At 39.0% G+C, this 13,221-nt stretch overlaps 1 protein-coding gene across 7 annotated transcripts in view; it reads left to right on the top strand.

The window, feature by feature from the left end:
- Aoah (acyloxyacyl hydrolase) overlaps nucleotides 1-13,221 on the top strand; it is a 215,405-nt gene that overhangs the window by 8,960 nt on the left and 193,224 nt on the right. The window lies entirely within an intron of this gene.

The raw sequence follows: 13,221 nt of genomic DNA on the forward strand, positions 1-13,221 counted from the left end.
ATGTCTCAAGGGAAGATTCATCTATAAAGAAAGATTTCACACTGTGTTAGCTTTCTACTGTGGTGTAATAAATTGCCACGCACTTATCAGCTTAATCAACAAGAATTCATCACCTCAGCTTCTACACAGCAGATGTCTGGACATGACATAATGGGGTTCTCTGTTCAGCTCTTCGAAGGTTGAAATCAAGATGTCACCTGGGGCCAGAGTCTGACTTAGGACTTGGGTTCTTTCCCAAGTTCACTGATTGTTGAATTCAGTTGCTCACCATTGCAGGACTGGGGTCCCATTTGCTTGCTGTCAGCCAGAGACTACTCTTGGTGACTAGAGGCTGACTCTATAGAGGAAGTCAGCAACATGGTTATTTCTTTTTGGCCCAACACCAGCCAGAGAAAACTACAGCTAAAGTGCTGCTCCGATTATGTCAGGCTAACCCAGGGAAATCTTGATTAACTCAAAGTAAACTGATGAGAGTCCAGAATTACTGATGCAGACTCCTTTGACATTGTCATAGAATAAAATGTAAGTCATGGGAGTTACAGCCCATCACAACCACAGGTTCTGCCCTCACTTTGACACATAAACCAGGATTTTGTAATTCTGCTTGCCACATGCAGAAATGCTCAACAAAGAAAGAAAAAAATTGTCAGATTAAATACTGTGATTATAAAAAGAAAATTTGGGTGGCTTAATCTTACAGTCCTACAGTACTGGTTCAACCAATAGACATTAATGCATAATAGAGATTAATGGATGAGGAATAAGTGGCAGACTAAGTTTTTTCATTTCAAATTTTTTGTTTTGTACTTTACAATTTTTTTTTTTTTGCCATCATTTCCTCATGGACTTCACACTCTGTGAAGGAGTTTGTTGGTGCTAGGGAAAGAAGGACAAATTCCTCTCTGAATCTTTCTCCAGGCGGAATCCATGGTTTAAAATTTAACAGCATATGAATGCAAATTAGAGCAGATTAACTTCCCCTTTATTTTGTGAACTCTAAACTCCCAGATTGCTTCAGTTGACACAAGTAAGTGGAAGAGGGACTTCGGATTATGATGGTGTTGAAGGATTGCAACATTCCTTTGTGCAAAAGACCAGGGATAAAACTGGAAAAATGGTCAGAAGCATTTTGGGGCACTAGAAAGCAGCAATGGAATACAAGGAGTGGAGAAATGTTTCTTGAAATGCTTAAAGATCAGGAAGAACCTAGAGATTCAGTACTTTTCTTGCCTGGTGTTGCTCCTTCTATCCTGTCCTCAGCTTAGTGAAATCAGAGCTTTATCATTTTGCAAATAGATGCAAAAACCATCCTGTCTATTGCCAATTAGATGGGCTTAATTTGACCAGAGAAGAGCTCTCTTCCTCTTCTCATAAAGCCGCTAATCCCATCATAGGGCCCCACCCTCACGACCTCATCTGATCGTAACCATCTCCCAAAAGCTTCTCCTCCAGATACCATTAACATATGAATTTAGGGATTATGCTTCCAACACATGAAACACATTCAAACCATAGCATATACAAAAATCAATTACAGTGTATGGGTTTATATTAACAAGTATTCAAGTATTAAAATTTTAAAATGACAACTTTCACCGTATGATAAAGATACGTAAGAAATTCGAGGGCCAAGGATGTAGCTCAGCCATACTTGAAGCCCAGGTACCAAAAAAATAAATAAATAAATAAATGTGACAGCAGAAATGGAATCATTCTACACAGAAAATGATAGCATATTGCTCAAAGAAGTTAAGGGAAGTTTTACAGAAGTGGAAAAATGTGTTTTATCAATGGCCTGGAAGATCAATCGTGAAAAGATGGCAATCATCCCAATTTGGTCTAAACACAACTCTAACCAAAACCCTAACATGTTTTGCTTTTTGGAAGGAGAGAAATTGGCCAGCCGTTTCCAAAATTTACATAGAAAATGTGAAGCCAGAATAGCCAACGTTGTTGGAGAAGTTAACCACCTGACTTCAAAACTTACTGATATTACAGTAACTAAACACTAGTATTGACAGAAGCCTTGTTATGGAGAAGTGGAACAAAAAAGGTCAGAGATAAAAGCACCAATTTACGGGCATTTGATTTTCAACCAAGGTTCCTAAGTGATTCAGTGAGGACAGGGTAGTTTTCAAAGCAGAATCTGAAATAATGGGATATCTGTATGCAAATAAAAAGCTATGTGGGTAGATGTGCTTAGACTTCTTTCTTTTTTTTTTTTTTTCTGGTACCGGGGATCGAACTCAGGTCCTTGCACTTGTGAGGCAGGCGCGGTGCCACCAAGCTACATCCCTGCCCCTGCATAGACTTATTTCAACAATACACAAAAATGGATCCAGTGGGATCACTTTCCACGGCAATGTCTTAATATGTGCAATGTGGTGCTCAAAAGAACATAAATGTCAAGGTAAAATAGATCTGGATTTGAATCACCAGTTAGCCGCTGCTTACCTGAAAGGCTTTCAGTACTTTGATTAACCTCTCTTGCTTCAGATTTCTCATTTTTCAAATAGGAAGTATCACTCTCTTAGTATGTTTTGAAGATTAAATGAGGTAGAATTTATCAAAACAACTGGCAGAGACCCTGAAACCAAGAAGATATTCCTAGACAATATTATTTTATGTTTTCCTAAAGCTTATTATGGTAGAAGACAACCATTTAAATACTTATTCAAAAAAAACTATTGGATGAAATAGAATTTGTTTTTATGATTATAAAAAGATTTTACAGAGATTTTAGATCTGAGTGTGTGTTTTTTTTTTCTTTTTGTGGTATTAGGGATTGAACAAAGGGCCTTCACACTGAGCCACATCCTTAACCCTCTATAATTTTTATTTTGAGACAGTGTTTCCCTAAGTTACTAAATTGCCAAGACTGGGCTCACACTTGCAGTCTTCCTGCCTCTGCCTCCAAGAGTGCAGGAATTACAGGCATGCACTGCCTCACCCAGCCTGCCTGAGTATTTTTAAGGAGTACAATCAACTGCAACCTCAAAACCCAATGATCACTACTGATACGTTGCTATATTACCTCTCACAATTGCCTAGATATACATTTATGGGGTTTGAATCTTGCTGTATGGTCATGTTTTATTTCTAAATTTGGACTGTTAAATAGACAATCTAAAAGCAAATGCTGTGTTTTTCTTTCAATTAAACAATTTAGAAGAACTTTGGCAACAGTAAGCACTGGCAGGCAGGTGGAAACTTTTCATGTTAGTAACTAGGCTTGTGGATAAATACTGAATAATGTTGGAAAGTCTAAGATTATCTAGCCATCTGTCTATTTCTCTCCCTCCCCACCCTTTATCTATATATCCTTTCCATCCATCTGCTCACTCATTCATCCACCCATCTCTTTTTCTATTAGCCCATCCATCTATCCATCCATCCATTCATCCATCCATCTATCCATCATCCATATCTGTGTTTCTCTATCTTAAAATACAAATATTGAAGTGAACTAAAAGATGAAATTACATATTGCTTAAAGAAAAATCTCGTTAGCTTTTTAATGATAAGACCTGGCTTTGCCATTTAATGATAAACTAAATCTGTAGCTCCAACATTTGAAGCATGCATTAAGATAAAAATATTTTATGGGCAAAGGAAGTATCTTTGTGGTAGAGACCCTGCCTAGCATACCTAAGGTCCTGAGTTCAATTCCCAGCACCACAAAAATAAAAAAGATGAAAGTATTTTTTAAAAAATATGGTACAGTTAAAATGAATGGAAAAGAAGAGTTTTTAACTTCTTAATATTTCTTAGTATGAGGTTTAACAGGGTCTAAGTGAAATATTATACACAGAATTAAAAGGCAACCATTAGTAAATTTGGGAATATATTTACCTGAAATCAAGAAAGTGAAAGATTTCATTAATTGGTAATATTTTTTCCAAGCCAGTTGCTTTTTAGTTCTTTGCTTTCAACAAAATTGAAGGGCACTTAACAGATTTGTCAGGATATAGATCATATAAAAGAATTTAATGATAGATCACTCTAAGAATTTTTGACATTTAACTCAGAAGGAATTCAAAGAATTGAGTGACATTGTTGGTATGAAAAATATTTACATTCCCATCTACTTAAGAAAACATATTTCTCAGCACTTATATTTTAACATGAAGAATAGGAACTTGTCTTTTTTAAATTGCTTATTTTTTTGAGCACATATTTGCAGTACATGATTATATTCATCGTGGAGAATTGGTACACGTACATAACACATCGCAATTCTTTTTTCCCCTTCCCCTTCACTCCCCTTTTTTGGCAGCTTCAGATTCATTTATGTATCTTTAAGTCTTTATAAAATCAATTGCCATACATGCAGATTAACAGCCACACTAACTGGCCAAAACCATACAAAACACGTAAGATAATTATGTCATTATACTGTCAAGTACACTTTTAGATACATTGCCCATGCTAGATTAGAGTGTTTTTTTCTCTCTTTTTTCCCCTTGTCTGTCTTTTATTTTGCACTTTATTTGTATATTGAGTTTCTCATATAAGAGAAACCATGCTATATTTAAGTTTATGTATCTGATTTACTTCACTTAACATTATGGTCTCAAGTTGCATCTATTTTCCTACAAATGACTCAAGCTTATCCTTCTCTATGGCAGAGGAGTACTCAATTGTGTATGAATACTCTATTTCCTTGTCTTTTGAGATGAATAAATAATATTCTTCAATAGATAGAGGTATTAATTAAAATGGTCTAACCACTGCATGAAGTGTGTACAACAATAGAGTTTTACTTTTATCATTTACTAACTGTCTATCAAATTGGTAATATATATTATTTGTATAAGTTGGTTTTACAAAAAATCAAAACTCTTCAGAAGAATTTTGTTTTGTTTTGAGACAGGGTCCCACTATCCTGCCCAGGTTGAGCTCCAAATGCTAGGCTCAAATAATCCTCCCACCTGCACCTCCCAAGTGCTGGGACTCCAGGAATCTGCCACTATGCCCAGCTCCGAAGACTCCTTCAATAGGGTGTTTTATAAGCAATTTAAATTCCTCTTTAACCTTTTTACATAGTTTTAATATTGATCAATGAAAAATATATTACATTGGGATAAAATTGTATGGTAGAAGAAGAATTCAGGAAACTAGGCTTTTCATTGAAATCGATAGAATTCAAGGAGAGAAAGTCTCACTGTAAAATGAAGAGTTTGGTCTTGTATATTTTTAAATGAATGAGAGTAGGTATAAGTCAGTAGAGTATTGATATGCTTTTGCATATATGTAGAATATTGATTTAACAGTTCTACTGTAACAATCTTCCCAAAACATACCCTTTATACCTACTTAAATTGATATTCATTGATAATCCAACCCAATAGCTAAATCATGCAAACAGTCTAAATCCCAATAAACACATGAATGGGTAAAGAAAATGTGGTATATGTACACAGTGGAGTATTACTCAGCTAGAACGAAGGATAAATTTGAGTCATTTGTAGGAACACACTGTACTTGTATCTTAAGACCATAATGCTAAGTGAAGTCAGACCCAGAAGGTTAAATATCATATGGTTTCTCTAATATGAGAGAACAAAATATGAACAATTCAAAGAGCAAAATGAAAGGGACAAATTAAGAAACAGGGAGGTGATGAAGATGTAATCACTGTGTATTGCCAACATATACCAGTAAAAATGTTAAAAGCATAAATAAATAAAATGTGGAGCAGACACATAGCTTTTCACAGTTCTGTTAGGGAACAGAGAGCCAAGCGTGTGAAACCATTGTTCCACACTCCACTCTGGAGCGCACACCTCGGTGCTCTACAGCGTGACCTTCCAGGCTCTTCTCAGTCCAGCCCCTCCATCCTCTCCCACTCTCCCTTTCCTACAAACCCTGAGTCCTACCCTTGGCCAAATCTTCCTTTTTCGCCTCCATGTCTTAAAACATGCTACTCTCTGTCCAGAAGGACCTTCCCACTTTCTGATCAGTGAGGTCCTCTCTGTTCCCAAAGCAGAGCAGGTTGTCCGTCCATCGCTCCACTCACAGGTTGCTGACTAGGTGACCTAGGACTGTTGGGTGTAGACATCAGTCTCCCTGACTGGTCTATGGCTTCTCTTATTCACCTTTGTAACCTCCAGCTTCTAAGCAATCTGCAGGTGCTATTATTCGTTGAATGAATAACAGGATTGAAGGTCTCTCATTTCCTTATGATTAATTTTTAATATATTTCTATGACAGTCTACAGGTGACCCTGTCTCTCAACACAGCCTTAATTGCTTCTCACAGCCTTGCCTGGGCTCTGCTTGCCCTTTGGTGCCCTCTGCCCTTCTTTTCACCAGTAATTTTGCCTAGTACGGTGCCTCTCCTGTTGCTAATGTTCTCCACAAGCCTGCGAGTTTGGAACTCACAGAGCATTTTCTCTTTAAAAGCTGTAGCTTTAAAGTGGTGGTTAAGCAAGGTCACAGAGCCTAATCCAGCCAAATCGGCTGAAAATACAAGATATCTGCAGTGAAAGAAAACTAAGCTCTAGAACAGTAAAGGTGTGTTGGCAAAGCCACACGTTTCACAAAGAAGGGTTTCTGAGCTCCTATTTTCAAGAGTCCATGGAGATGATGTCTGTCCCCCTGGGAGCCTCACAGGTGGAAGAGGACACTTGCTAAATCCTTGCCCAGCAGCACGGTCAAGTGCATCTTATGGGCTGTATCACAGTCACCTCACCCACACTGCAATCACACATGAGCCGGTGACTGCAGGCGGGCACTGCTGAACCATTTTCCAGCCCTGTGCCCTGGGCTCACTCTTACCACTGCTGTGCTCAGCTGGAGTGGCGGCGGGGATGGGTGGCCTAGATTGGCCTCACTCACAAATCTGATAGCTGGGAGGCTATGGGCTGGTGCCTGTCTTTCCCCTCATGGGGCCTCTGCAGACAGCCTAGGTCAGACTCATGGCTGCAGTATTAGGGAAGAAGTAAAGCTGCAGAGCCCTTGAGGGCTGGTTCCAATCCCACACACTGTCACTTCCTGCCTATTCTACTGCTCAAAGGCACTGATGAGGCCAGACTCAAGGGGCTGAGACATTGACGATGCCCCCTTCATGAGAGGAAGTGCAATACCCTTGTGGACATTCCTAATGCACTGCACAAGTGGTGTGACTATTCCATCCTGAGGATGGCTGGATACTGCCAAATGTTCCAGCTCATCAGGAATAGGACCAGGATTTGAGCTCAGGTCTCTCTGATGCCCACATACTCCTCTACATTACACCTCAGCAACTCAGAAAGACTTCTCTTTCCTCCCTTCCATTCTCTTTCCTTCTCTTGCCCTGCTACTCCCTGTCTGTGTCTGGAATTTAAGAGAAAGATGCAAAAGAAAAGGGTAAAGGTGCACTGTGATTCACAAGCAGAAGGTGTGCTACCAGCTCTGCTTGCTACCTAGCATCTTGGAGAAACAAGCCTGCCAGTAGGATACATTTAGGGGATTGTTACCATACCTTCCTCATTTCCTTTTGTTTTCACCCAATACTGTGTTCAAGTCCCAGCCCCCTGCTTACAGCTGCATAAGCTCAAGCTCAGCGAGACACACGCTGAGCCTCTGTGCGCTCATCTGTAAGATAAGATTAATCATTCCTACCTCTCCAAGTTGTTGTGAGGTTTGAATGAGAGAATAATATATGCAGAGACTCTTTGAAAACCACAGCACACACTCCAGCTAGGTGATGAATTATTTATGCCCCTTCACAGGGTCAAAAAGGAAGCACAGTCATGCTAACTCCAGCTCTGAGGACTACAGGTGCTTTAGAGGCTTGTGAAGTGCGGGAGTTGGTACACGGCTCTCTGCAGCTGCCAAATTTCCAGCGGCACAGACAAGATTCTAATTACTTTCAAGAGTTCTGTCTCATTTCAAAAGGATTCCTCTGTAGAGTCTGCAGTCGGCCCAAGGTGGGTGGCCAGAAGCGGAGCTCGGGCAGGTGCTCATAATCAGGCCCATTTGCTTCTTTCCCTACACCATCAGGAGTGTCTGTTTCTATTACACTTATGATCTGCAGATGCCAGGTGAGAAGATTGACCATATGTGAGATTTCAGATGATGACTGCTGAGCGAAACGCACAAGTCTTGCTCTCTCCTCACTTGCTAAATGAATGGCAGCCTGGACAAACTCCTTTTAGCAGAACCAGGCCTTTTATTAGCAGCCAAAGAATCATCTGCAGATGGAGGGATTGCTCACCAAGCATGTCTCTCCCAGGGAAAACATTTGTTAGCTTCTCAAGGCAGTGAAACTTCTTATTAGAGACCACAGAAACAGTCAGTTCCTCCATTCTTGCTGCTAAAGGATCCAAGACTCCTCACTGCAGACCCTACAGTGACAATCCCACAAAAATGGGAGTCAGGCCCACTGGGGCTGGACAGAGATGGACTCCCAGTCAAAGCTGAGCCCAACCTCAGCATTCACGATTTCAAACCCCATTACCTGCTTTTCTGCAGGGGCCTTTTGATCATAATAACTCTTCACTAGGTAAAGTGAGAGTGGTAAGATTCACCTAGTCTTCAGAGACAGCTGGCCTCTTTGTGGCTCATTTTTATCTATCTAATGATTTTCCAATTTTAGCTAGCAGTGCTAGGGAGCTGCAATAGCCCCAAGTCTTTGATGGGATTTCTCTGAGTAAAACTCAAAAGAAAAGTATGTATTTGTAAGTACAAAGGTGCAGGTTGGTCTCCACCAGACCAATTCTTTTTGCATTCATCCTTCTAAGCCATGGATTAAAGCATGCAAATATGTGCTGGAGTTGAAGTTTCATGGAAGGAAAACAACCATCCCCCAGGGACAGTGAAATGTATGATCCTTAAGGTCAAATTCCAAGAGGGGATCGTTCGTGCCCCTTGCTCACCCAATATTCCTGTTACCCCAAATTAACCATAGCTTCCCAGTTCTGGCATCTCTTCCAGTCTGTGATGCCATTAATTATAAGAAACTATTATTTTAAGTAGTTTCTTAAGAAACCATGAACCAAGAAGAAAGAAAATTTGCCACTAATTAAATTTTGAAAAATATGGAGAAACGTGATATGCTGTTTCAGGCCACTAGATCTTGTTTCTTTCCTGGGAAAGAGTGTCTTTTCTCCCACCTGTTCTGCCACCCGTTCTCCGAAAAAATCTCACCAGATGTTTGATGGGTATTTACAGTATAGTTTGTGTGCATTCAGGAAGCATACTAGAAGCCCCTGTGCACAGGGGTCACATTCTGTTGGTCTGGGATCACCAAAGCCTAGCAGTTTCTTGGCAAATTTCTTGTAACTATTGGTTGGATGCACACTTCCTTTATTAAAGGCAATGTTGGTAGATTCCTCTGATATTCAGGCAATCTATATATGGCTTTAGATTCCTAGAGGCAGAAAAGAAGGAAGCTGTCAGAGTTGCTCTATCTATGCATGTAGTCTTGCATAGTTTTTCCCACGCACAAGTTGAGGAAGAGGCAGTGCTATTCTCCCCAGGTGCAGAGAGGGATTCTGAGAGGAAATCACAGGGGGATGAAATCACAGGGGGATGTTTCCTTTCACTCATCCATGTGGTAAATGTATGTGGAGCTCTTACCCAAACACAGCACTAGATCTGGAGTGGAAGAAAGTTACTGACTTTGCTCAGAGCAGCTCCTAATACCAGTCCAATGTGATGAGTACAGTTGGCCCTCAGTATCAGTGGATACTAATTCTGTGGGTTCAGCAGACCTTGGATCAAAAATATTCAAGAGCAGGGCATGGTGGTACATGCCTGTAATCTTAGCACTCTTCAAAGCTGAGGCAGGAGGACTGCAAGTTTTAGCCCAGTCTGGGCAACTTAGTGATTTAATGAGATTCTGTCTTAAAATTAAAAAAAAAAAAAAAAAAAAAAAAAAGAATTAAAGGGTTGGGGATGTAGCTCAGGGCAAAGGCTCTGGGTTTAATTAAAAAACAAAAAACTCAGTATTAAAACAACTTTTTGAAAAATACTTTCTACACTGAACATGCACAGACTTTTTTCTTGTCATTATTCCCTAAGTAATAGACTCATACCACATTTATATCATGATGAACATTATAAGTAACCTGGAGAGGACTTAAAGTCTAAGGAAGAATGTGTGTGGGTGATATGTTTATGATACTGAGATATCTAATATAAGGGACTTGAACATCTGTATATTTTGGTACTTTGGGGTGGGGAGGTCCTGGAATGAACCCTCCATCAATATAAAGGGATGATGACTACATACTGCTGGGACAAGGGACAAGAGGGTCCCATGTATTCTGATTGGAGACAGAATATGATGTTTCACAAGGGGCATGGGTTTTGAGAACTTTGAATGATTCACAGGCAACCATCAGGAAAGAAGGAGAATGTAGAAAATAATATATAAGAGCCAGTGCCTTTTGAAGGGGTGGTAGAAATGAAATGAACTCACTACACAATAGGGGGTTCCTCTCTGAAGGGATTAACATGCTCATTTCTGATCCCTCCAAATATTCAGTGCATAGAGGGCTGATTTTGGGGTTGTTTTTTTTTTTTGGTACCGGGGATCGAACTCAGGACCTTGCACTTGCAAGGCAGGCACCGGAACCACTCAGCTAAATCTCCAGCTGGAGGGCTGGTATTTTTGATGATTCATTGCATTCTGTTTGCCAGTATCTTGTTGAGGACTTTCATTTGTGTTCATTAAACAGATTAGCATGTAATTGTCATTTTTAGTTGGGTCCTTGTCTGGTTTTGGAATCAGATTAATGTTAGCTTCCAGGAATTAGTTTGGAAGTACTCCTTTCATTTCAATTTTATTGAAGAGTTTGAAGAGTGTTGGATTATATGCTTCCTGAAGGTCTTGTAGAATTCAGTGGTGAATACATCAGGTCTTGGCTGTTCTTAGTTGGAAGGTTTAGTTTTATTACTGTATCAATTTCATTGCCTCCCATTGGATTGATTATTCAGGGATTTTATGTCTTCTTAGTTCAGATTTGGTAATTCATATGTGTCTTGTAATCTGTCCATTTCTTCAAGATTTTCCAATTTGTTGAAGTATAACTTTTCAAAGTAGCTACTAATAATCTTCTGGATTTCTGTGATGTCCATTGTGATTTCACCTTTTTAATTTCTAATTGCATTGACGTGGATCTTCTCTTTCCTTCTTTTGCTAAGTTTGGCTAAGAGATTATCTATTTTGTTTATTCTTTCAAAGAACTACCTCTTTGATCAATTGATTCTTTGTATTTTTTAATTTTAATTTTGTTAATTTACTCTCTGATCTTTATGATTTCCTTCCCTCTTCTAGGTTGGGTTTGGAGTGTTCCTGTTTTTCTAGTACTTTGAGGTGCTTCACTACCTTACTTACTTGGGATTGCTCTGTTCTCCTATTGTGAACATTCCCAATTGAAAAAACTTCCCTCTTAGGGTTCTTTTCATTGTGTCCTATAGGTTCTGATGTATTATACTGGCATTAGGGTTTGGTTTTAGGAATTGTTTAATTTCCTCCTTGATTTCTTCTGTAACCCAATGAGTACATTCGGGTGTGTATTAGTTAATGTCCAGGTGTTTGTCCAGATTTAAAAAAAAAATCTGTGGGTTTTTTTGCAGTTGATTTCTAGTTTCACTGTGCTGTGATTTCATAGCATACATGGAATGATTTTGATTATTTTGTATTTATTTAGACAGACTTTATGGACTAGTATATCTATCTTGGTCGAAGTTCTGTGTGCTTCTGGAAGAATGTGTATTCTGTTGTAATAGGATACAACACTGTAGATATCTATTAAGTCTATTTGTTCAAATACATGGTTCAGCCCTGATATTTCTTTAATTTTTTGCTTACTTGATCTATTTGTACAAATAGAACCCTCTGTGATTGTGTTGGTTTTTATTTGATCTTTTATATCCAGTAGTATTTGTTTTATGAAATTAGGTGCACTGATATATAGTGCATATATATTTATAATTGCTATCTCTTCCTGTTGAGTTGTTACATCAATTTGTAGTGACCTTCTTTGCCTTTTCTTATAATATTTAGCTTGAAGTTTATAGAAATGCCCAGTTGCATGTTTAATTTGGTATCAGCAACCTTCCCTCCAGGGTCTTGGTGTGAATTTGATTTTGATGATATTGTGTACATGAGTGAGGTCCCCAGCTTCTTGAGCAGATGGATAGTAAGGAGTCTAAAGCTGGGTCCAGACATCTGGGACTTCCTGTGTTCATAAAGTTTCTACTTAACTTCATGATGGAGCTTCTTCCTTTGGCTTGTTAGAAATCTGCTGACAAGTGCCCACTTTTCTTATTGCAATTGGATACAATAATTTCCTCTCACAAACTTATAGAACTTCGACCAACTACAGTACTTATGTATGGAAAAAAAAGTATTCTTTACCTTTGGAAAAAGGACATCTGGGCTTCCCTATCAATTCCATAGGTCAGGGCTTAAATAAAAACTTCTAGAAATTTCAGCCTAGCAGTTCTGGACATGCAAACTTATCACATACAGAATGAGGGGAAGGAATATATTCCTAATTTAATCTAAATTTTCTTTCAGACACTTACTGTATTGGTACTTGTTTTCAACAATGTTTTTTGTAGCTTGAAGTAAAATAATATTTTACAACAGTGTGATTTCAAAGGCACACTCAATTGCATTATTATTGCATTTAATCATCACAGCAGTCCTTATGGGAAACATTTCATTACCTGCTTTATAGGGAGGAAACCAAGGCTCAGGAAAACTGGATGGCCAATCCAAGGTTACAAGGTCAGGCTCAATAGTGTGTCCTTCAGACAATTTCCACCATTAACTGTTCCAAAATTAAAAATCTAGCCCTGAGTCATGAGCTGAAATTATGTAAGATAAGAATGATGCTATTCATAATGAAGCCGTGTACTAAAGAAGGGAAGGAAAATGGAGAAAAGAGAAGCTGATATCTAGCTTCTACTCTGAATAGGCTGTTTTATTTGCACTATATCATTTAAACATCATCTCTTTCTCCCACATGACTAAAAAGAAATAGAAATTAAGGAAAATTAAATTACTCCCCCAAAGTCACAAAAATCACAAGTGACAAAACTGGTTTGATCACCCCACTTTCTGACCCCCAGACCCACAATCTTCTCACAGCCCTTCACATTTTGTGACAACTCAGTGCATTGATGCACACAGAGGATTCTTAAAGGCAAAAAGCAAAGAAAAGCTCTGTTTTGGTGAGGCTTGCAGTGTCAAAGACATATGCACCCTTTCCTTCCCTGTCCC

Source organism: Heterocephalus glaber, unplaced genomic scaffold, assembly GCF_053883595.1.
Source record: "Heterocephalus glaber isolate CG9 unplaced genomic scaffold, H.glaber_assembly_v1.0 deba00001610, whole genome shotgun sequence".
In the NCBI taxonomy this organism is placed as follows: domain Eukaryota; kingdom Metazoa; phylum Chordata; class Mammalia; order Rodentia; family Bathyergidae; genus Heterocephalus; species Heterocephalus glaber.